The following is a 25093-nucleotide window of genomic DNA, read 5'->3' as shown; positions in this document are numbered from 1 at the left end:
GCCTCTTGTTAGCATGTCAGAATTGGGAAAAAGTGTAAGAGAATCTCTTCTCTCATAGTGTTCACTGGAGGGGAGGGGCTCTGAGATGTACCACAGAATGAAAGAAGATGGAAGTTAGAGTCACGCAGACTTAACTTTGAATTCCCTGGTTTTGCCATTTTACTTATCTCTGTGACCTTGGGCAAGTAGACTTTACTACTCTGAGCTGTTTTTATCTTCTAGTAAAATGACATGGTGATACTTTCATGGCACATCTGTGAGGACCATGAACAAACTGTGTTTAGCATCTAGCTTCATATCCACACTGTGGAAGCATTTAATGCAAAGAAAGGTTTTGTTATTATTTATAATTATTAATTCCCACTAGACCTTGGGCTTGGGAAATTCTATTCAGCATAGAGAGATCAAGCACAAACATCATTTACACACAAAAAGTCTTATGTGGCACTCACCCTCAAGCCTACATACACATGAGCCTGTGCTCCATATTTCTGAATCTCCCACCCCATATTCTCAGAAAATCAAGTTCTTTTCTTTTCTTTCTTTCTGTCTTTCTTTTTTTTGTTTTTGTTTTTTTTTTTTTTTTGTTTTTTTGTTTTTTTGTTTTTTTTTTGAGAGGCAGAGACACAGGCAAAGGGAGAAGCAGGCTCCATGCAGGGAGCCCAACACGGGACTCGATCCTGAGTCCCCAGGATCACACCCCAGGCTGCAGGTGGCGCTAAACCCCTGAGCCTCCCCGGCGGCCCTCAAGTACTTTTCTTATTATGTGTCAATATGAATTATGGGTCAATTATGTGTCAATCACACATGTACACTCTCTCCTTCAATGTTTAGTTTATTTTTCTCTTTTTTTATTGAAATATAAATTACATATAATGAAAGTCACCTATTTTGGTGTAATTCTATGAGTTTTGAAAAATATAATAAAGATAAATATAATAAAATTACCACTACCAAAATCAAGATATAGAACATATTCATCACTCCCAAAATTCCTTCACAGGCATTTGTAGTCAACCCTGCTCCCCACCGCCAACCACTACACTGTATTCTGTCTACATGGTTAGCTTTTTCAAAATGTCATCAAAAATGGAATCGCACAGAAAATTTGAATATGATTTATTTCACTGAACAATGCATTTGTGATTCATCCATGTGGTTGTATGTGTGTATATATATCCATAGTTTATTGATTTTTATGGCTGAGTAGTATTCCATTGAATGGATGTACTGCCATTTGTTATACATTTGCCCATCAAAAGATGTTTGGATTCTTTCCAGATTTGTGTGATTACAAACAAAACCACTGTAAACATTCATAGTCAGATTTTAGTGAGACTATAACCTTTCATTTCGCTTGGGGAAATGTGTAGGAGAGGGATTTCTGAGTCTAGCTGCAGTACTTTCTTAAAAAAAATAGAATGTCTAAGGCAAATGTTGGTTTGAGAAATGTGAATAGTAAGAACATAGGTATTCTTTATAACATTTTGTATACTTTTCTTATGCTTAAAACATTTTTAAAAAATAAAATAGTCTTTAATAAAAGTTATGCAATAGAAGTCAACTCAACAACGCAGATGATTCTGGTAATTATATCAAGGTATGGAACCTTGGCTTTGTCACAGTGATAAAATCCTTTAGTACCTGAAGACACTAATAATTTTAACCAGTCCGTTGAAGCTTCTTAATGATTCTATAAATAGAAACGAATCAACCTTATCTAGAGCGGACCAGGTGGCTGCTTGGGACGGGGAAAATCTCTCTAATGGTTCCACGTTCCAAGAACAAATGCATTCCACATAGATGCTCACGACTCCCTTCCTCTTCACTTCCTTTCCTTCTTTGTTTTTCCCCACTTCCCCTCTGCCTCCACCTAACCACGGTGCCACCTTCAGTCACTTACTGCTCTTCCTTCACATCTGTTCTTTTGAAAGGAGCTTTCCACAGAGGGCAGAGCATTTGCAAGGTGTTAACCTCTCTTATGGATATAAATCATGATTGTATCCTACACGCCTCTTCCCCACACATGGGGTGAGGAGCGGATCACAAGAAAGGACCAAGGAGAAAGGAAACCCGTGGTGCTAAGCTACAACAAAGAGGTGAAGGGTCACCGGATCACATCCTACCCCACGATCAGCGTGCAGCAAGGAGTCGGGTGCCCCCCCCCCCAGCCACCTGGAAGGTGACAATGGGGACATGTCCAGGCAGAAAATGCTTTTTGTAAAGTGCCTTTGGATTATGTTTCAGAAAATGGTATTAGCTGTAGTGGTGATAAATGGTTTTTTAAGCCTACAAAACATTCATCAGCTTAGCACTCAGGCCCTTCAGGTAATGCAAAGAGCGAACATTGACTGGAAACATGAAATATGGGCCAGTGCACCATCCACTAACTAAAATGTTTCATCTGGTAATCACTCCGGAGCAAGATTTATTTTTGGTTTCACAAACATCTTTTTAATTTAAATTAGATTTAAGGTATCCCCTCCCTTCGTCCTCTCTCCTCTTAGAATTTCACATTTGCTGGCTTTTTTTTTTTTTAATTAATCCTCTCATAATCATCTTCAAGTGGTTCCATAGAGAAAACTGTATGCGGGGCTGACCAGTATTATGAACTCCACTGGAAGTTTGGGATGATGGTATGTTTTGCGGGAAGTGAGCTGAGAGTCCTTTCAGTAGAGGAGTTATGAAGAAGTCAGATGTATAGTCTGAGTGTCATGCTTCTGGACATTGCTGCAGGACCCCTGGATGTGAGTTACAAAGCTTGGGAATGCCTTGGCATTCCCTCGTCTGTGGAGCCATTTTTCAATTCTCTCCATTCCACCCAGACGGAAAGATATACCCCCCTGCTCCACCCATGCAGGACTCTCCAGCTGGTTCCACAGAGGCGTCCATCACGGCATCCCTTGACCCTCTTCCCACGTGCTCATCACCAGCAATGCCCCTGTGCCCTTGATACCAGGAGGCTGATCTCACTTAGGACTGAGCTCCCCGCTGCCTTTGCTGGGGTCTGGCACCAGCAGACACTCACTGAATGCTCAGTGAGAGAACCCAGTCATTTTAACGTGTGCCATGAGCCTACATCCTGAGAGAGCGAGGAAGACAGGTGGCCAGAAAGAGGAAAAGAAAGACAAAGGAAATTTTGTCCCATGATGAATCTAATGGACCGCCCCCCCTTTTTTTAAAGATTTTATTTATGTATGTATGTATGTATGTATGTATTTATGAGAGACACAGAGAGAGAGAGAGAAAGAGAGAGAGAGAAGCAAGCTCCACGCAGGGAGCCCAATGTGGGACTCGATCCTGGGTCTCCAGGATCATGAGCCAAAGGCAGATGCCTTAACCGCTGAACCATCCATGCATCCTGGACCACCCTTTTCAAGATAGTGAGAAGTAGCTCAAAGAGAGCATTTTGGAAGGAGTAAAGAATCTTTAAGATAGGAAATAAGGTCACATCACATGGGGTACTGAGTGGTCCTAGGGATAGACTCATTTCTTTGCAAATTTCTAGATTTACTCGATATATCTGCCCCCAGCCCTGCCACATGCACACATCCACAATTCTTTTCAGTTTTTGAATGTACTCTTTCCATCCTTTTCAATTTCCTTAAAACAATTTCTTTTTTTTTTTTCCTTAAAACAATTTCAATATAAGAATCTCTTAATTTCAATTCCAAGTTAAATCTCTCTGGCGCGTGTCTGCGCACACACATGCGCACGTGCACATACACACACACTCCACTACTCTGTCTCCTTAAGCATTAAAAATGTCTCTGTTTTTCATCAGCTTTTCTCAAGGATCATGTTTCTTGGAGGCCCCAATGTGGAACTCCAAATAGAATGATATTTGTTTGCATGTAGTAGAGAAACATCTAATATTGAGACGGAATTCCTCAGAGAAGATTCCCACGGCTTCTCTTACTCCGTCCGGGGATTTGTGCGGGCAGGGTGTGTTCAGATGCGTAGCAGCATCTGCTCGGAATGCTGTCAATATCGATGGGCCCTGCTCTTGTTTACTCGTGGATGAAGCCTGCACGTCTGTAGCTTCAGAAGCAGATGCGTGTGTCTTATCGGAGAGCAGCTTGAACTGGCACGATTCTGGAAAGAAGTTCGCAGAAGTTAATTTGATATGTATTTTAATCATTCAGTTCAGGTTAACCCTCATTTACTGACACCTTGTCACATGCCAGACGCTGCCAGGTAATGCGCCGTATGCGGAGCGTCCCTCGAGCTGTGACTCCAAAGAGCAGCTCCGTTGGGGCAAGGGGTTGGCTGTCTTCACCCCCATCTAAACCTGGATTATCTCCTGGTGTGAGACCACCCCAATGAACATACAATCTAATATTTAAAAAGAAAATCAAGTTCTTGCTAAGAAAAGACAACTTTGAGATAATTCCCCCAGCTGCTCTTGCTTTAAGACAGATTCTCTTGCAGATACTCAGCGCCCACCTCTGAGCGCACGTATTAATAAGCCATGACACCTGACCTCAGAGTGTAAAGCACATAGTGTTAATGGCTGTGGGGAGGTATACAGTAGGTACTTGGTAAGCACAGAGAAGTCAGCCCCATTTGGTAGGTAAGAAAAGGCTCCTTGGAGAAGTTTACTGACTGAAAGGCTAACATGGGCATACACTCTCCCATCATTCTGTACCTTCATCATCCACTAATGAAATGGAGGTGTCTATCCCAAAACATCACGAACCAAGTGGCTTCTCAATGATAGAAATTTCTGGAGGCAGGAAGTCCCAGATCAGGGTGAGAACATGATTGGGTTCTGGTAAAAGCCTCTTCTGGATTGTAGCCAGCTGACTTCTCGCTGTGTCTTCATGTGTCCTTGTGTCCTGGAGGGATCTTGTACATAAGGATGCTGACCGCACTTGACCTACCTAACCCTAACCCCTTCCCCACCTCCTAACACCATCACACTGGGGGATCGGATCCCAACATATGCATTTTGGAGGGACAGAGACATTTAGTCCAGAGCTGTGTTTATGAAGACCCATCTCAGTGGCCTCAGTTTAGACAGCAAACTCAGAAGCTCCATACAGAGCATTTTGCTGTCTTTCCCTAGATATCCCCAAACTGCCACACCTCCTTAGATCTGCATTTCGGTACCTTTTTTCCTACTTCTGCTCTCACAAAAGTGGCACAGTTACCTTAATTCAACTCTGCTTTGACTTGCCCCCACCTGTCTCCTCTACACAGTTCTGTTCCCACTGGGCTGGAAAACCGAAGGCAGCTTTTGTAAATTGTGCACAAATATAGTCAGGGTGAGACTAACATGAAGTATATAGCATTTGTAACAGTTATTTTGTAGTTCATTGAGGGTGGAGGTTCAGATCAGAGGGCTTTCATTCCCTTGGAACATTCCATATTTATGTGGTTTCAGAGAGCTTTGTTTTTAAACAAAGCTAGTTTGGAAAAGCAACTAACTTTCTTTCTTTCCCTTCCTTCCTCCTCCTTCCTAACTTTCTGCAACTTTGGATCAGAAACAGCCCTGCAAAAACAGGCACCTACAAAGTTCTTGGTGGCTTTACTTTTCTTTCTCCCACCTTATTTCTCATCATTGTTTGGGATCTCAATCTAAACCTGGACTCTACAGAGAAAGCCTACGTGGTAAATGGTTACTAACCAGTTAGCCTGCCTAAGTATACGGACTTTAATCACCAAGAACCATATCTACACAAATTTGTTCTTCCTTTCTTCTCTTATTCACTCCGAACCCTTGGGAGAAGGTTGTTGTCTTGTCATCTGGACCCTGGTCCACCTTCACCCCGATGGTCCTTAAGAACTTTGGAGATGCTCTCCTCTAAGGACTGACCTAAAATCACTCAAGATGTAGGGCAACATTAACAGCAGCTTGGTTGGCGCTGGTGGCTGTCAGTCATAACCTATCCTATGCCATACCTTTTGTTTCTCTGGAGAGCTTTCTACCTGCTGGGGACATTTTCGCTCCCAGCTTCCGTGTTCCAACTCTGGGCACAAGAGAAATAATTTCTGCTAGATTGTTTGCTACTAGAACAGAAGGACGATGTTGGGAGCTCTTTTGGTTCCTGACACCTCAAATAGTGTTCGGCTGCTAACTGGCACTGTGTTCGTTTCTATGGCTGCTGGGGTAAATTCCCACACATTTCATGGTCTTCAAAAATACAAATTTATCACCTCCCAGGATCTAAAAGGGGGCTCACTGGGTGAAAACAATTGCATGCATAGCACCCAATACATTTCTATTTGCTGTAATAAGAACACCGATACCAGCAAATAGCATTCCAAAAGGGTTCAGCGTGAGACAGGAAATGTGGTGAACCAGTGTGGAGCAAGGGAAGAATTGACCTCAGAGACAGCTCTTCGGTTGCAGTGATTAAAAACGGAGCAGTAGTGTCACACCACCTCACACGTGACTGGTAAGCCACTTCACTTCCCCAGGCCTTGGTCTCTTGGTCTGCGAAATGGGAATAAAAGTGCAATGGTCATGTGATTGTGAGGACTGAATGAATTCGTGCATCAAAAGGGCTCGGCATTGTGTCTGGTACATAATAGTCACATGGTAAATTTTAGTGATTAGTAGCATCACCCACAGCAGACTGTGGGGGGCTCTATGATTTCTTAGTGAGGGAAGAGTTGAAATTAATAGCAGAACTGCCTCCCCAACAAACACCCATACCATATGTCATTCAAAATGTGATGCCTCAAACTATCCCCAAATGAACCATCTCTCTATATATATACGGCTTCAGTCATAAGATTTGACATGACCAAAATTTCTTCGTTCTGATATTATATTTATTTTCACTGAGTCATAAACTAAAGATTCTCCCAAACTGTTGCCATATACAAGCTTTAGTGGAGTTTCGGTGTTCTGGTGAAAAGTAAAATAAAAAATAAAGAAATTAGGCCATGGTAGCCGAGGTCTGAGCAATGCTTCTGTCTATGTCCCCTCTAGGAGAAACACAGAAAGTGCTAGCATAATCAGTTATGCAAGAAAGCTCACTCCAGTGTTTAATGTTGTTGCACTGAGCTTACTCAATGACTTTTGGCCACACAACCCTTGTTTTTCATAAGTATATTTGTTAATCAGTTTGTTTGAAAATGCAAGCAACAGAAACCCCCATCCTAGCATAGTTAATCAGGAAAGTGGATTTATCACACCAAGTAATTGCATTGAACAAGAGTGGAGTCCAGGCATGGTTGACTCTAGTGACCAAATCATGTTCTTGGTCGATCTCTAACCAGTTGCTTTTCTCTGTGTGCATGCAGTGCCTTCTTAAGAAGGCTTCCCCTCAGTGGTTAAAACACAGACAACACCAGCTCGAAGATTTCTAGGAGCACAGAAATCCCCAGAAGACAGGAAGGAAAGTTTATTTTTAATGAATTTTTGCAGAAAATGTCAAGGCCCTTTCATAGCCCAGATTGCACACTGTCACTGAGACCAGAATGGTATAACGATGCAGTGCTTTCATTGATCCAGCATCAACCAGATGTCCACCTTGAGGGCCATGCTCATCTGGAGAAGAAAGTTGGATTAGGGAGCACGGCTCCCCCAAGAAAACCAAACATTCAAGAGGCTGTCTCCAAAGGGGAGTGGCTGCCACAAGGGATAACTTCTTTCTCTTCTTTCCTTTTTCTTTCTCGCTCTCTCCCTTTTCTCTCTCTCCCTCCTTGGTACATTTCATAACCTGTGGGGACCAAAGGGTTAATTCCCAAGCATCCCTGGTTGCCAGCAAGGCCATCTGAGATCATTGTCTTGCCAGAAACAGCTCCATGCTGAATTTGCAGAAAGGTTTCATTTCTCCTCTGGAGCTCTGAACAAGGTTATTAAGAGGCCCTTTCAAGTTCTCCCACTGGGAGACTCTACAAACAGCTGCACAGACAGGAAGGGGAAGATGCTTGGAAGCATTTGGAACTCAGGCCGGGCACCTTCCAGGAGCCCCAGTCTTTATCTGGGCAGCCTTGAGGGGCAGTGGCCCACAGGCAGGGGAGTGTGGTTGCCCGAAGGTTTCCAGCAGAGCTTGTTTCTGAGGGTCGCCTCTCTGGGAATGCCCTGTGTTGCCATATTAGGGATGGAGAACAAGGCTGATAGCCAAGAAAAATACTGATTTAGTTTTGGATAAGGATGGGCTGGTCAGCCAACATTTTATGGTGACGGGGAGAGGGATGCTGTTTTCTCAGCTGGGAGGAATATCTGTAGCACAGGAGACTTCTCGCTGGGTTTGATGTTGTATGTGCTACCATAAAGTGCTCCAAATTTGGGGTATGTATGCTTTGCTTGGAATGCATAAATCATCACAGGAGCAGCGGCCAAGAAAGGAACAAGCAAGTGGGCAGCATGGTTCCAGAGCGGTAACTAAACCAATTCACTGACTCACCAGGGAGAAGTGCCTTCCCCTCCCTGGGCTTCACTTCTTCTCACAAAGTGAGAACGTTGGCCGAGATCAAGGATGGAAAATAATCTCATTACACAGGTTGACTCTTGAGGTGCTGGCAGGTGTTTATTCAGAAGGATTCCAAGGTCAGAGCCTCAAACTCTCCAAGAAATAATTAGCAACTGAGCTGGAATTTAAGCACCGTCGCCACTGGAGAGAAGGGTCAGTGGCACATCTCTTTTCTTTGCTATCCCTGGAGAAGATGGTATCTGTTATCCCTTCTACCTGGAGAATTCAGCTATTCTAAACACTTTGATATTTTCTTCGATGCCCTAGAGTAGATAATTATTTGCAGCTTCTTGATCACTTTGAATGTGAAGCCCAGACTAGTCTCCCACAAAAATATGGCATCACACGCTGGTTTTTTGGTGTCAAAATTAAAAACATCTATAAAGCACAGACCATTCCATTTGCCCATGTTCCTGGCCTCCCTCTGCTGTGCATTCCTGTAAATGAACTTGGCTGTACATTCATAAACTAGGTGTATAGAGCTGCTGTGTGTGCCTTGCTCTGCTGGTATTTTTCTTCCTCCCTCAGCCCCGATCACATTGTTCCTTTCTGAGAATCTATCTCTCCCACAGATGCCAGGAAACCATGTCTAAGCAGCTGGAAAGTTCCTGGGGCAGGGTTTTGATCAAAGCTGGTGGCTTTTCAGTTCATTGTGTGCTCTTCAGCTAAGCTGTCACTGTTCTTTTTCTTTTACGTCCTTTAAAGGAAGTACTTCTTTGCACAGCAATTCCATCCAACAAGCACTTTCTAGTGTCAATTGTGGGTAGCTCCCTGTGCTAAGTGCAAAAGGAAAATAAGGGAGAATGAGACATAGTCTGCGTCCTTGAAAGGGTCACAGGCTAGTGAGGAGAGATGTGGACACAACAAACAGTAATAAAAATCAGGCTGTGATAAGTACTTTAAAAGAGGCATTCAAACACAGAGTATTTACTATGAGAGGATAGGGCAAGGGAAAGCATGTCCTGGATGGGTAGGCTTTGAGTGCATTTCTAGAGAAGCCATTTGTGCTTGACAGTGAAGACTAAATGCTAGAGAGAAAGGAGAGTATTTTTCAGTGAAACTAACAATATTTATTTAAAAATTTTGAAGCATGGGGGCTGCATGATGTGTCCAGAGAACAATGACTGAGTGGTTCAAGGTGGACGGGATATAGGTGGGGATGGGGTGAAGATATCTATCAGGGTCAGAATTTAGAGACCCTTAAACAATAACCTAATTTACTTCAACTGATAAAACAGATATTGAAAACCCAACATGGAATAGATAATCACTGAGTTGGAAGGACAACCCACAGAGTCCCTGCCCTCAAGAGACTGCAATAAAGGAGGATCTCATACACAGTGCAAATTGCAATAAAATATGTAATTAATTCTCTAATGCAAATATTTAGAGGAGTATTGCAGCAAACATCCAATCCAATATCCAGTGGGGAAGATAGAGAAAGTATTGGTGAACAAATATGAGGCAGAGTGGACGATTTTTCCAGCCACGAGGAAACAGTAGACGCAGAGACTTGAGATCATGATCGATGCTAGCACTTTGGGGGAATTGTGATAAATTCAGGATGGCCAAAATGTAGACTAAGTGGGGGCAAGTGGTGGAAATCAAGGCTAAAAAAAGCCTTTGGTTTAGTCTGAATGAATTAAGGGGAAAAGGAATACTTATTGGAAAATGAATTATAAATTTTAAGAAAATTGCAAGGGAGAATTTGATTGTACTAATATTCAGTGCTCATTTAAAATGATATGTAGTGTATAATCAGTATTCTACATATAATATTCCTTACAATTTTAAGGTCAGTTAAGTTTCCACTTGGCATTGAGGGGCCATATGCATGGAATATATATGTAACAAAATTCAATTTTATCTTTAATATGGAAACGTTTTATAATCTAGACCAACACACTGTCTAGTTGAATTTACTGCAATGATGTGAATGTTCTTTCTATACTGTGTTATCTGATATCAGGATCCATTAGACAATGGTGTATGGAGCACTTGAAACCCACCTAGTACAACCGAGGAACTAAATATTTTATTGTGATTGCTTTTATTTAATTTATATTTAAACTGAAGTAGCCAGATGTGGCTAGTGGCCACCATATTGAGTAGGGTTTAGTCAAAGCAAATATATAAAAGTCTGAGATATGAAATTTGACAGAACTAGATTATTTGGGGCACCATCAGAAGAATGTACAAGGGAGACAAATTATTGGAAGGAACTGTGTCAAGTGGAAATGCCATTAACAGAGAGAGACAGAGGGGCTGGGATTCTCTTCCTAGAATAATGACTTTCTGGTTAGAATCTTTGAAAGAACCAAGTTGAAAACAGAAGGGCTTTGAAAACAATTAAATGGAACAGCAAATTTTAAGACAAAGCTTAAACCCCAACCTTGGTACAAGTGTATTGACCTTTAAAGAATAATCTTATGGAAAGATGGTCATAGTCCAGGATACTTGAGGAATAAAACCTGGTGCCTGAGAGGAACATGTCTTGCTTTTGACTGTCCAGCACCTCTTTCCTATTCTTCTGAAGTGGCACTAATTTTTTTCTTTGGTACCTGCTATTTCCACATTCCATGTGGGCTTCATAGACCTTCAAATCTCAAGCTCTGGGCATATTGCACGGCCCAGGACTGGACAATAAAAATTTTTCACCACCTAGGACTCAATGATAGTTTTAGGGATGAACTGGCAGGGCCAACCAGAAGTTTCCCCAGAACGCTTTCTAGATGCTATTTTTTTTTTCCTGAAACTAAAAGCTAAAAATAGTACAGATTGGAAGTTTTCAGTGATCATCCTGCTATTTTTCTGAGAGAAACCACACAGAGGCAGGCATGGAAATCCCTGAAGATATAGTTCAAATCCTTGTATCCCCTGTGCCCAAATTCTTGATCCACGCTCTGGGATTCCTACTTGTGTGAGCTAATTAATTCCCTCTTTTTTACCAAACTTGGATTGAGTTGGGTTTCTGCCATTTGCAGCCAAAAGCCATTACAAATACATTGGTCCACAGAAGGTACAGGTCTTGAGATTTGATGGATGTTTTTCCATTAATTAAATCTAAATATTTGCCTCTGAAAGACAGGCGGAATGATAGTTTTTAGTTAGTAATGGAGGGTTTTGGAGCAGAATAATTTTTTCCTTATTATTATTTTAGCAATTAAAGAGTAAAAGAAAAAAAATGGCAGGGAACTTGGGACTTTTCCAATATTTTGGCAACTGTCATATTAACGATCTTGAAATAAGGTAGCCCAGAGGGATGCCAGCTACTTTAAAACTCCTAAAGCTCAAACACAGAGTCCCCAGTAAGTATGACCACAGTAATATCATTACTCTGCCTCTGGCATGTGAAAGAATTAAATTTTGAAACAGGCATCATGGTTAGTTTCCCATTCTGATGGAACCATCTGCTGCCCGGTTAACCCTATCCCCATTCTCTCATCTGTCCATGTAAGAGATAAGCTGAGGAGTCCTCAAAATTTTTGGTGGGCCCTAGAAAAAAATATAAGTGGCTCCATGTGATGATCATTTACCTTAGAAATAGATGTGGGATCCAACTTAGGTTGGAGATCTGGTGTGTAGACAGTCCAAGAAGGCACAAGATCCAAAAAGCAAGCAAACAACCTCAAATGAGATCAGAGTCATTGTCTGTGAAGAACAACTGTGGAGAGATTAAGCCATTTGCAGGATGTGAGTATCTTTGCAGGTTGAGGACAGATCTGTAGAGCATGAGGTTAAGATGGTCAGAAAGAGAGGCTTGAGGGTCAGAAACCAGGTGATCATCACAGCTAGGAAGGGGCATGGCTCCACAGAAAGTGGTGAGAGGGGAGGGCCAAGGGGGGACCCTTAGGCAGAGCTTGCTGAGGAGCCAAAGGAGGAGAGATTGAGAAGGCAGTTTCCAGGAAGTCAAGAGAGGAGAGTGGAGAAGAGAAGAATTGTGGCAGAGATGCTGGAGAAAACTGAAGTTTGGAGAGGCAATATTACTTCCCTCAGCTAGCAAGCCTCCAAGCAAGGTCTGCAATCTTCCAGCTCCAAAGACCATGCTCTTTCTCTGGGATCATCTGTCTTACCAAATAGACATGGAGGAGTGTAGGGTCTCAGAAAACCCCTGGTCTGGCAACATTCAGAATAGCAAGGTGTGTGATGGGGGTGAGGGATGCATTTATAGGAGGAGAGAAGCCGGATGGTAAAGGATTACAAATGACAGCGAAGGAATAGGAAAGAAAGATGATGGAGGTGGCTCTGTTGAAAGAGAGGGGACAGAGCTTTTAGTGGACAGAAGGTTGAAGAGAGGTACTTTAGAGATGGGATGATCCAGAATCCGTAACGGATACATGGTGGTATGGAATTGGGGCTCTAGAATTGAGTAATTAGCTGAAACCCGGACTCCACCATTTACCTATGCTGTGAAGCAGAAGACCTCATTTGGGGTGGCTGTGTCCTCAGGAGACATGTGGCAATGTCTGGAAACCTTTTATCATCACAACTGGAATGTAGCAAATAGAGGCCAGGGATGCCACTCAACATCCTATGAGGCACAGGGAAACCTCCCTATGGAGTAAATTAGGCCAAAATGCCAATAGTTTGAGATCAAGAAACACAGTCATAACAAGAACATTTCTTAAGATCTTTAGACCTAGTTTCCCTCAGCCCTAAAGCAGGAATAACAGATGCTTGCTTCCTGGGTATTTGAGGATTCAGTGAGCTAACACGTGCCAAGTGCATGGTGCTAGCAAGGCTTCAGGACCACCACCACTATCATGCTCATTGTTTTTACCATTTTGTGCAATGGACCAATGTGTTGCCTTACATTTAACAGATGCAAGAGTAGGGCTCAATGCCAGTCAGGAAGGGGGTGGCTTTAGTGGTTGTGTATCAGGGCCCTCGATTCCTGGGCCCTTCTCTGTGGGGAGCAGTCTGAGCTGGAGAGACAGTGAAAGCTGCCTTTAGGATGCGTACATTGTTTCTTGCACTCCGGAGATTCCCTGGATGTCCTGGCTTCAGAAATAGAAATTTCCCCGTAGTAGGATCTTACCAAGTAAGGAGAGAAGTGGTGCTGACCATCACCTGGGTTAGAACTAAAACACTTCTGACAGAAGTGGTTTCCAGGCAATTGAGCAGATTCTGTTCCATTGCAACGGAGAGTGGGCTGTTTGGTGGTAGAATGAATGGATAGATATTCCTTTGGGGTACTTTCGATCAAAGGAGAAAGCAGATTATTAATGAATGGAAATATGTATATTTGGATAATTACATTTGTTAGACCTGTGTATTCCTCTGTTTTCCAAGATGGCATAAAAGGAGATTGAATAGACCTTGGGAAATGTAATTGTTTGTACCGGGCTGTTACAAGGGTGCGCACACACACACACGTGTGTTTGTACACGTTAAATAAAAATTGCCTGCAAAAGAGCTGTGCAAGAGAAGCACATTTGAAAGATTCTTCCTCCAGTCAGACTTGCTTAGCTCCTTAATCCCTTACATTGGCAGTTGAACCCCAAGGACAGGTCTGGTGCACAGAGGAGCAATAAACAAACACAGCCAAGGGCTCCTGGCATCATGGAAAAAAAAATAGCCCATTTCTTGTAAATAGATTGCAATAAAACAATAGCGACTCAACATTTAGTGGAAGAGAAAATCAACCAAGAGAAGCTCTGACTTGGTGGCCTTTAAGCTACAGGGTTAGAAAAAAGAACATTGAAATGGACTGGGATGGATCCTTTCAAAGCAACCAGCGTTGCTTTAAAGGTTTATTAATCAACCTTTCAGGCACAATATCAAACTATTTTAACTGGACTGAAGGTAAAAGCAAATAATAAAAAAAAAAGGCCCATCAATCATCCAGAAGATGTGTGTTCTAATGTCAACGATTTTTTTTTTCCTGCTTTGTTTTCATGTTTTTGCCCTGGTCTGGGTGAACGTCTATCTTTCACAGACTAGGTAAAGGAAAATCGAAGAGTCCACTGCATGTCAGGGACATCTGTGGTCGTCTTCTCATTATACCCAGCTGCTCCTTCTTCCGGTCCAACCATGCCGGATCTCCATGTGGGAACCCCTGTGATTCTGACTTAGCCCCATTTGGAAGGGTGTGGGGTGGAGTGCATGAGTTGGGCCAAACCGATTGGATCATGGCATCCTCTTTGGCTGCTGTGATCGGTTTCCTCTGTGGCATGGAATCTAATCTGGCAATTTTAGATTTGCTAGCCAATAATACATTCTTTTCACCATGAGGTCACTTCTGATGCATTTTCTATTATTTGTAACCCAAAGAATCTCAGCGAATGTCGTGGTCCCATATATCAGTGTCTTGATTGCTCAAGAGCATTTAGTATATTTGTTTTCTACATCTACTCTGATAGGTCACCACAAACTTAGTGGCATACACAGCAGGAATTTATTGTGCCTTAGGTCGGAAATCTGCCACTGGTCTCGTTGGGCTAAAGTCAAGGTGTTGGCAGAGCTATCATCCTTTCTGGAGGCTCTAGGGGAAAATCTGTTTTCCACTTTCTGAGACTGGGGCCTCTTCTTCCATGTTCAAAGCCAGCAATAGGGATCCCTGGGTGGCGCAGCAGTTTGGTGCCTGCCTTTGACCCAGGGCGTGATCCTGGAGACCCGGGATCGAATCCCACGTCGGGCTCCCGGTGCATGGAGCCTGCTTCTCCCTCTGCCTGTGTCTCTGCCTCTCTCTCTCTCTCTCTCTCTGTGACTATCATAAATAAATAAAAATTAAAAAAAAAGCCAGCAATAAGGCACCCCTCTAATACTGCTTCTGTGGTCACCTCTCTTTCTTTGGCTCACTTCTGTCTTTGTCTTGTACTTTGAAAAATTCTTGTGATTATTCTGGGCCTATTTGGGTAATCTGGGATAATCTCCCTATCATAAGGTCAGCTGGTAGGCAACCTTAACTCCATCTTAAACTATAATTTCCCTTTTCTATATAATGTGACATATCCCCAGGTTCTAGGGATTGGGATGTGGGCATTTTGGAGAGGTCATTCTGCCTACCACATTTAAGTCATTTGGGAATTTCCCCCCATGACACATAGCTCCCTCCATGTTGACAGAAAAAGCAAATTAGTGGTAGAGACTTGGAGTCACATGGAGTTGATGTTAGATCTGTTTTGTGTGACGTTTGGTATTTTGACATTGCTGTTTTAATGTGTCTACATTGTAGCAGCCACAGTAATATTATTTTTAAATGTCTTAAAAATTATCAAGCACTGTGTAATAGCACATCTTTGACCTCTGCCCCATCCCCCTAATCTTGGGGTGAGGGATGGGTTGAGGTGAGGAGTCAGGGATGGGGTAAGCATAGGAATGGGGTGGGCAGCAGAGTGACCTCTTGGTCTCCCCTGCATGAACATGGGCAGGTCCAGGGTATATGGGGCCTAATGGTCATGCAATTTCCAAGCCCTTTCTTAAGGAGAAGACTATAAAATAATGAGCAAAAAATGTGCTATAAAGTGGATAGTTATTTAGAACAAAAGCATACATCTCAACAAATGCTAAATTTTTACAAGCTGACAAAAAGCACAAACATCACAAAATCAAAAAAAAAAATTGTGTGACGTTTTCTCTTCACTATCTCTGACATACCTCTAGGATAATCCTTTCCTTTGGCTGCATATTTTTTTTTTACTGCTTTTTTGTAGGACAACAGTTTTGTAATACTTTTCCTAGAGAGAAAAGATTGTTTTGTCAGTTGGGATATTTTCTATTATTGTTGATCAGGCTTCATAAAACAGGTGACCTCATGTCCATTGTCACTATTTGTAGCACTGCTACAGGTTTGTGCCCTAAAAACAGAAGACTTTTGATAAAGTCTATTTAGTATAATTCCTGTGTTTAAGAAAGAAAAATATGTAGCATTTAAAATTGTATAAGCTGTGTTTTTCTAGTATATTCTTAATGGTAGTCAGTTCCCTTTTGAGCAGTTAACAATGAGAATCAAATCAGTAACATACATCTTATACACCTAATGAGTGAAAGAATTTCCCACAGACCTGCTTCCACCTCTATACCTCAAACCTCTTTTTTTTTCCTCCCCTGATATTCACCTATTTGCAGGGCTTCTCACCAAAGGACCCAGATATGTCATGCTATGGCCTCTGCCCAGCAGTTTTATACTGAGATCCTTGAGAATATGCACGGCAGGGGAGCTATATACACATTTCTGGAAGCCAGTCCTATACTGGATTCTGTATGGCAGTGACTGACAAGTATATCATTATATCACAGTCAATTCAAGCAAAACACATGCTCACTTCTGACTTTCTTGGATGGACAACTCCCACGTGCCTATGCCATCGGACTATCGCTTAACACAGTAGAATGTGATAGAGTGGATAAGGGACTTTAATCACTAGTCTTAACTAATAGCAGGCAAAATATTTTGCATTTGATATTTTTCGAAAAGAATGCATGGCCATATAAACACATAGCCAAGCTTCCTTCCAGAGTTTTGGAAAGAACTAGTGTGAGAGAGGAGCACTGAAGCCTCAGGTGAGGTTCACGAATTGTGGAACATTCATGGATGTGATAAAGAGTGGCCGGGGCAGTGTTGCCTGGCGGCTCAGTTAGTGCGGTATGTGACTCTCAATCTCAGGATCGTGAGTTGGAACCCCACATTGGGTGTTGAGATTTCTTAAAATTAAAAATCTAAAAAAATAAAAGAGAGGGAAGGGCATGCGGCTTTTGTTTCATGAGCTGTGTGATAAGCTGAAAGTTTTGGGGACCGAGATTTATTTGATTGGCCAACTACGACTTCCTGGACATGGATGACACAGATCTGGAATGGATAGTTTATTGTCTCATTCTCCAACAGTTTGGCATTTTATGATTTCCCCAAGCCTTTTTACATTGCCATCTCATTAGAAAGTTGTTTTCTTAAGTTTTCCTGTAGCATTTGCCTATTTTTAGATACTCTTGTAATGAAAGTGGGGTGTGTGTGTCGGGGGGTGGGGTGCATGCTCCCCTGTGACCAATGAAAATGTTTTAGTGAGTCCAGTGTGTCTTTGGGGATGAGTTTTCCTCCAGAATCCAAGGGGAACTTATTCTCCTGCCCAATACACACGAACAGACATGCTCTCTCAGGAAACACGCAGAGGTTACAAATGAGAACTATGCAATTAGACACAAAATATATCATCTTTCAATAAATATGCTTAGAAAACTGTGCTGCGACATCCACTGAGTATCCACCATGTTGTGAGCACTCCGCAAAGCGGTTGGAACACAACAAGGAAAATTGAGAAAAACTGTGAAAGGCTTTGACATGAACCAAAAAGATTAGTGGGTGTTCCGCCTGGCAATCTGCTCTGCATTATCTCTGTCGTTCCCTGTCTTTGAGCTACTTTACAGCTCCGTAAATTGTATAAATTGTAGAAGACTGATAGCAATGCAAATGGTTCTTAGTCATAGAAATTCAAAATGTGTCCCATGGAAGGGAAATGTTTCATGCCCTGTGGATATTGACCACTTTTGCCTATTTTGCTTCTATCTGTATTCCTTACCCCCCCCCCAACATTTCTGATGCCTATCCTGTATATTTCTCTGCCCTTCGGATGCTCCTTTTGAATGTCCACTTCTTACCGGTTCCCTCATTAATGAAAGAGTTAAATGGAAATTTCTAAGATGTGTTCATGTTCTGTTTAAAAAAAAAGTCACGATTTTCCCATTTTTAAACATGCACCCTTTAGCAGCACATAAGCTTCATGGAGGTGACAGCCCGCGTAGACATTAACCACATTAGCTCACACAACACACACTGGTGGGCTCTTAGAGAGCCCTGGGAGTCCCTAACAGGGGGACCTGGTATTGTCTATTTGATCAGGGCAGCTTCCTCCATGAAAGTGACATTTGAGTAGATCAAGCAGGAGTTTACAAGGTGTGTGGAGGAGGAGAGAAGGATTCAGGAGCAAACAAGCCTGTCAGGAAAGCAGCTCAAGATCATTTCTCCCAGAGGGAGATTTGCGGTTCTGGGGGAGAGTGGGTTTTGGACAATAAATCAGAGAAGCTGGAAGATTTGGCAGCTGCCATGGTCTGTGCTTCATGATAAGAGAGTCTGCCAAGGAGCTGTCTTCCGATGGGATGGGGCCAGTGGTTTGGAGAGATGGGAGCCCAGAATCTGGGGGCTGTCCCTCTCACCTCCACTTCCTGGGAGGAGTGTTCCAACCACTTGATTTGTTTTTTTTTTTTTAATTTATTTTTTATTGGTGTTCAATTTACTAACATACAGAATAACCCCCAGTGCCCGTCACCCATTCACTCCCACCCCCCTGCCCTCCTCCCCTTCTACCACCCCTAGTTCGTTTCCCAGAGTTAGCAGTCTTTACGTTCTGTCTCCCTTTCTGATATTTCCCACACATTTCTTCCCCCTTCCCTTATATTCCCTTTCACTATTATTTATATTCCCCAAATGAATGAGAACATATAATGTTTGTCCTTCTCCGACTGGCTTACTTCACTCAGCATAATACCCTCCAGTTCCATCCACGTTGAAGCAAATGGTGGGTATTTGTCATTTCTAATAGCTGAGTAATATTCCATTGTATACATAAACCACATCTTCTTTATCCATTCATCTTTCGTTGGACACCGAGGCTCCTTCCACAGTTTGGCTATCGTGGCCATTGCTGCTATAAACATCGGGGTGCAAGTGTCCCGGCGTTTCATTGCATTTGTCTCTTTGGGGTAAATCCCCAACAGTGCAATTGCTGGGTCGTAGGGCAGGTCTATTTTTAACTGTTTGAGGAACCTCCACACAGTTTTCCAGAGTGGCTGCACCAGTTCACATTCCCACCAACAGTGTATGAGGGTTCCCTTTTCTCCGCATCCTCTCCAACATTGGTTGTTTCCTGTCTTGTTAATTTTCCCCATTCTCACTGGTGTGAGGTGGTATCTCATTGTGGTTTTGATTTGTATTTCCCTGATGGCAAGTGATGCAGAGCATTTTCTCATGTGCATGTTGGCCATGTCTATGTCTTCCTCTGTGAGATTTCTGTTCATGTCTTTTGCCCATTTCATGATTGGATTGTTTGTTTCTTTGGTGTTGAGTTTGATAAGTTCTTTATAGATCTTGGAAACTAGCCCTTTATCTGATATGTCATTTGCAAATATCTTCTCCCATTCTGTAGGTTGTCTTTGAGTTTTGTTGACTGTATCCTTTGCTGTGCAAAAGCCTTCTTATCTTGATGAAGTCCCAATAGTTCATTTTTGCTTTTGTTTCTTTTGCCTTCGTGGATGTATCTTGCAAGAAGTTACTATGGCCGAGTTAAAAAAGGGTGTTGCCTGTGTTCTTCTCTAGGATTTTGATGGAATCTTGTCTCACATTTAGATCTTTCATCCATTTTGAGTTTATCTTTGTGTATGGTGAAAGAGAGTGGTCTAGTTTCATTCTTCTGCATGTGGATGTCCAACCACTTGCTTTGATGATCAAACAGTCTCCTTTGAAATGCATTCACGCCAGGCCCTGCCTACAATGCAGATGATGCATTTCAGCAAATGGCGACATCATTAGGAGAGAAGGAAACTGGCTTCCCTCTGTGACCAAACCTATTTTCATCAAACCCCATGGGTTTTGGATTAGCAGCGCATCATAGTTTCCTGACCACTTTTATTCTGGAACCTGGCCTCCGGTTATTTCGTGGGCAGATGCTTTTCTACAGGAGTGCCCTTCTTCCAGACATCTGTGGGTTCTTGCATATTATTGACTTCCCTGTCCGGGTATCATCTTCTTGGAGAGTACTTTCCAGATCACCCAACTGAAATTGCAACCCCCTCAACCCCCAATTTCCACCATCTTACCAGAAGCAGCATCAGCTTCCATGTCTCCTCCAGGAGCAGTTCTCCCCCAGTTCCAAGAAAATTTTAGCTGAGACCAAGGGGAGGTGGGGAGGAAGGTGAGACACTAACAAAAATGTCTTTTCGTGTTTTCTAAAGACAGAAACAAAAGCCTCTCAATTGATTATCTGTCTAATTTTGGTGTAAAGCACCAAAAGGCATCCACTCAGCTGACTGGAGTTACTCAAAAGAAGCACAACTCCAGAGAGGACATTCAAATGAAAGATTCTGGCACAAGTTAGTTAGAGTACTGTTGCATGTATATTTGTAAGAAGTTGTTTTTATGGGTCTGGGGAGGGCTCTCCCAGCCCCAAAGAATCTCCCTCACAGATGGCTGATGAAGGCGCAGATCTGTTTTTGGGTTTTATTGGTCCTTTGTCAAGTGGAATTGCCTCTGAGAAATGTAAGCATACACACACAGCTCCATATCTGCCTTTAGAAAGTTCACTGTATTAACCCTCAGGTGTGAATGAGAGCATCAGATCATTTACAACCTGCAAGGACTGTCACACAAAGAGTGCATACTTGTTATATATTTGGTGGTCACAATAAGAATATCTGATGATTATGACATCCACATGCCAACCACTGTACCAAACACTGTCATGGATTATTTCATTTCAGCCCAAATACCCTGTGAAATAGGTTTTATGGTTCTCAGGAACGGGAAGAAGTTGGCCCAGAAAGGTTGCATGGCTTGTGCCCATTCACCCCAGGTTGGAAGCCAGGATTCCTACCAAACAGTCTGACTCCAACATCTACTGTCTTCCAACTCATGAAGTGTTTTTCCTATTTATACTCTTGGTTAATCCACGCAGCAAATGCTGTCAGGGGGTGGTAGCTCTCACATTGTTTTAAGCCATGGAAACTGATTCTCAAGCAGTAAAATGATTTACATAAGGCTTTGTTTTCAACTCTGTCTGCATAGTACAATCACTCAGAGCTTTAAAAAATCCCATGCTGAGGCCTAACTCCTACTAAGAGATTCTGATTTACGTGGTTTATTTTCTCTGGGTAAGGCCCAGTCACCAACATGTATTTTTTAACCATCCCCATGCAGCCAGGGTTGAGAACCACTGTGCTTAAGATTGTGAAGCGAAGATTAAATTTATTTTTAACTCAAAATTCTTGTGCACCATCTACAGACAGGGGTTCAGAGTCCAGCTGGAGTTTGGTGGGTTGCATTGTGTTAGCTTAACACGCTTGGCATAGGAGTCTCTAGACAATCTGGCCTGGACCTTACCTCCCACACCACCTGTCACCATTATCCCCTTGACCTTCAGTATTCTATCTATAGAGAAATGCTTGTATCGCCTCCCCAAAGCTCATCATCTCTCTGGTCTCCAGGCTGATAAGTCATCCTCAGTTTGTATAACATGTCTCTCTTCCATTCACCAGGCTGGTTCCTGCTCATCTGCTAGGCTTCAACTTAAATGTTAGCTCCCATAGGAAGGCCTCCTGGGGCCTGACTTTGCCTCCCTCTGCCTAATGTATGCAACAGTTGTCTGATTCAGCAAACAGAAACAAGATACCCAGTTAAATTTGAACTGCACATAATCAAATTTTTTAGTATGTCCCAAATATTGGTTGCATGGGAAATACTTACACTAAAAAAATACAGGGAAATACACTAAAAAAAAAAATGTATTGTTCATATAATATTAAAATGTAACTGCATTTAATCTGGAAACCCTATCAGGAAATCTTTCAAGATGTGGGGAAGGTCTCTTAAAAGCTCTTCATGTCCTCCCAACCCCAAAATTCCATTAAGCTTATCCTAAGGCAATGAGAACTCCTAGAACAGCCTTATTCAAAGGGCCAGCCGTAGGCCACCTGATAATAACTACTCAAAAGATTACAAAAGTTAGCAACTGTTTAACTTATTAAAAGAAAAGATTCCCAGAATCCATCTAGGCTTAATGAATCAGAACCTTAAAATCTTGGTCAGGGGATTTAGACAGTAATCTGCACTTTTAATTAGCAACTCAGGCATTTCTAATGCACACCGAAGTTTGAGAATCTATGCCAAGGAAAATCACTTTGCCTTGGTGTGGAACTTGGGGCCTAATTCTCAAGTACGTTGAGGTAGGAAAAAGTCAAGACCTATTGAAATACTCTCTGTTTTATCCCCCTTCAGACCCACAACTCCTAGAGATGGTATCTATCTTGCTCACCATTCTAGTCCTACTTCCTAGCACCATGCCCAGCACACCATCGTGCTCAGTAGACACTTATTAGATATACACAAAGAAAAATATGTGAAGGTCGATTAGGAATGAGTCATTCAGCAAATAGGATTCTTTCAACAAATAAGATTGATTCTCAATTGATTATGTGCCAGGCTCTTAGGGAATAAGGATGCTGTTGCAGGCAAGATGCGCAAAGTCTCTATTCTTATTCATTTTATATTTTATTAGGAAAATATAGGCAATAAAAAGACATTGATAAAGTGTTTGGCACAATGAAGAGAATTGGTATAGAAGGCAGGAGGGTTATCTCTCTAACATATATTTCCAAGTCTTGATTTTGTTCAGATATCCAGCTAGAGAGTGCATACACACTGATTATAGTAATCCCATTCTCCTTGTCAGTGCTTGGTTTAGAGGTGGGCAGGTGAGCCAGTTCTGGCTGATGAGAGATGAAGCCAAATCTACTGCCAGGTCAGTACTTCGCTGAAAAGTTTCCTTTTTCTTAAAGCAAAACACACAGAGAATCAATGGCCTTTTCTTCTTCTGGACATGGCTGTGCTCGGTTATGATGCAGAGTACTGCAGCCATTTTATGACCACAAGGAGGAACAGGACACTGAGACAGTCCCAGATACCTGACGACATCACTTAGTATCTTAATTTACTAACTTGAGGGCCATTTACTTACGTGGCACAATACATGCTCTTTGGCTTTGAAACTGGTTCAAATTATCTCTACTTGTGCCAGAAGCACCCTGACTGATGTAATGAAATAGAGAGTGTTAAGGAGGCAAGGGATGGGGGTGGTCTAAAGGAGACCCCTCTGAACTGGTGACATTCGAGCTGGAGACTTACATAGTAAGAACCAGTCCTCTAAATACCTGGGAGCAAGGAGCTCAAGTGAAGACATTAAGTACAGAGGTCTTAAATTGGCAATGAGCTTGGTGTATGCAAAGACTTGAAAGAAGGCCAGCATAAGACTTCCAAGCTGTATGCAACTACCTGAGATATCAAAGATAAGTAGTAGGCTGACTAATGTGTCTTCCCAAAGATGGTGACACCTTAATTCCCAGATCTCATGAATGTTACCTTACATGGCAAAAGAGACTTTGCAGGGATGATTAAGTTAAGGATTTGGAGAGGGTGTGATTATCTGGATGAACCCAAAGTAATCACAAGGATCCCTATCAAGGTCCTTGTAATAAGTGGTAAGATCAGATAAAGAAAGGGAAGCCAATGTGTTGACAGAAGCAGAGGATAAAATACTATGGGATGTAGGATCATAAGCCATGGAATGAAGATGACTAGAAAAGGCAAGAAAACAGATTCTTTTGTGGAACCTCCAAAAGGAAGTAGCCATGTCAACACCTTGATGTCAGCTCAGTTAAACTCATTTCAAACTTCTGAGCTCTAGAACTATCCAACAATAAATTTATGTTGTCTGAAGCCACTAAGTTTGTGGTGATATGTTATAGCAACAATAGGCCATTGTGTGCCTTGGTAAGGAGTTTAATCTAAGTATAAATGGAATCACTGGAGGGTTTTAAGCAAGGGGATAATGTAACAGTATGGAAACTTGGCCATTGTAATGAAAGAGTAGAATCAGATACTGTTGCAGACATCAAGAGGAGAGGTGGCCATGGAGGTGGATGTACAAATGAAGGTTGTATCAAGAAAGATGGCCAACGATTGTATTTGCTAAGGATTGAAGGAGTTCCCAGGATTCTATTCAAAATAGAGCCAGTCCTGGCAAACCATACTTTGTTTGGCTGGGATTGAAGGAATGCCTGGGTTGTGGGACTCTTGTTGCTAAAGGTGGGAAAGTTCCAGGCAACCTTGCCTGGATGAGTTGGTCACCATGGTGAGAAATGAGTGATTTGGAGAGAGAGCCAACAGAATTTGGCTGCTTTGTTGAGGGTGAAAGGTTGGAGGATCTGGATGATTCCTAGATTTGGGTATGAAATTGAATGGATAGGGGCTCCATTTAAGGAACTGAGGGAGATGGTGAAAAGTACCCTGGGGGATTAGTTAGAAAGGCCAGTTGGGCACCTGGCATTGGGAGTTGGAACACTGATGGGAGAGAAGGATGCTAGCAACAAACAAAAATCACCTTATTGTACTTCACCATTTTGCTAAACACCAGCCCTGGAGTGATTCCATCTAGAGGCGATTTTTTCTTCATTTGAAAGAATCATGACAACAGCTACATCCTTACAAATTGAGTTTGTCTTCTAAGGTGTTTGCTAGAGCTTTACAAGAGGCTGAATCAGTTTCACATGAATTAATGATGGCTATCAAATGGGGGGGAAAGAATGAATTCCAAATAAATACTTATTGCATAATTGAAGTTGCAAGAATCCAGTATGAATAAAATATATTTGTATTTACAATGCATAAATTTGATGGCGACACTGTGGGGCGACACGGCTTTTTGATAAGAACCCTGAACAGTGTTAAATTAGTAATAGGCTGAATACATTTCTTAATTATGTCACTGGTGTTGTGCTCAGGAATACCATTTGCAATAAATTGAGTCCCATTTGTATGCATGCAGCACAAAGAGAAAGTGCTGTATTTTGAAAATCCTAATGGACTCATGGGAACACAGGTTAATGTCAGCCACTGCTTAAAA

Source organism: Canis lupus, chromosome 6, assembly GCF_011100685.1.
Source record: "Canis lupus familiaris isolate Mischka breed German Shepherd chromosome 6, alternate assembly UU_Cfam_GSD_1.0, whole genome shotgun sequence".
In the NCBI taxonomy this organism is placed as follows: domain Eukaryota; kingdom Metazoa; phylum Chordata; class Mammalia; order Carnivora; family Canidae; genus Canis; species Canis lupus.
The sequence above is the reverse complement of the archived record's forward strand: the minus strand, read 5'-3'. Positions refer to the sequence as shown.